Source organism: Tribolium madens, unplaced genomic scaffold (genome assembly GCF_015345945.1).
Source record: "Tribolium madens isolate multiple individuals breed KSU strain unplaced genomic scaffold, Tmad_KSU_1.1 Scaffold_11;HRSCAF=98;Tcas5.2_LG3b, whole genome shotgun sequence".
Lineage (NCBI taxonomy): Eukaryota > Metazoa > Arthropoda > Insecta > Coleoptera > Tenebrionidae > Tribolium > Tribolium madens.
The window spans coordinates 7,174,211-7,175,363 of record NW_025400975.1 but is presented as its reverse complement, the minus strand read 5'-3'; positions in this window follow the sequence as shown (position 1 = coordinate 7,175,363).

Genomic DNA, 1,153 nt, shown 5'->3' with positions numbered 1-1,153 from the left:
TTTTCTCGTTTCAAGTGTTTAAGCACGTTTTTGAGATAAAAACAAAGAAAATTCTAACAATTTCGTTCAAGCAGATAAAAAAATTACAACATTAAATTGAAATTGATGTTATTTTTAGATTGTTCCGCTCGTTTTTGAACCAGAGGCTRATTTATTTTGCAAAATCTTGTCCAAACACGCTTAAAAAATCACAAAAACAATTGATATCTTTTTTTTAGTGAAATTSGTGATTTGGTGAAAACTTTTATAAAAATTCTAACATCTGGTGATTTTTTGGAAATAAAGAAGCTGTTTCTCGAGCATCTTCTACGTTTTCAACCAGAAACTTGATTATTTCGTCAAATTTTTTCAAAAAAGTCGAAAAACCACCAAATTGGTTTGTTTTTTTTACAAGATTTTTGGTAACAGAATACCTTTTCAGCTAGAAACACAATTATTTCGCATAATTTCGTTAAAACCAATTCAAAAATTCAAGAAATTCGACAAAAAATGGCGTTATTTTTTCTATTTTCAAATTCTAAAAATTTTGTTATAGCAGGCAAAAAAAATACAAAATTAAATTGAAATTGATATTATTTTTAGCTTGTTCCGCTCGTTTTTGAAATAGATGTTCATTTATTCTGCAAAATCTTGTTTAAACACGCATAAAAATCACAAATACAATTGATATCGATGTTATTTTGTTTGTTTCACTTGATTTAACTGATTTTTGAGCAAATAAAACAAAAATAAGCTAAGAAATGACAAAATTTTACCAAAAATGCTTTTAAGTGCGTTTTTGTACTAAAACTCAGGTTTTTCACTAGATTTTGCTAAAACAAAATAAAAAATCAAAAAATTAAGTCAGCATTACTATATTTTTGCATTTTAGCACGTTTTTCAGCTAGAAACGCAATAATTTCGTAAAATTTTGTTAAAAACAAGCCGAAAAATCACAGAATTAGGCCGAAATGCATGTCATTTTTGCTTTTTTAATAGTTCAAGCGGATTTTTAAAATGAAAACTGCGTTTTTTCGCGAGATAAAGCCATACAAATTGTAATCTGGTGAAAATTTGACGATTTTTTGAACTCGAATATGGTAAATTTTATGTTTTTGATCTGATAACACTGCTTCTGTTTAATATAGGTAACATAAAACGTGCAGGTAGCATG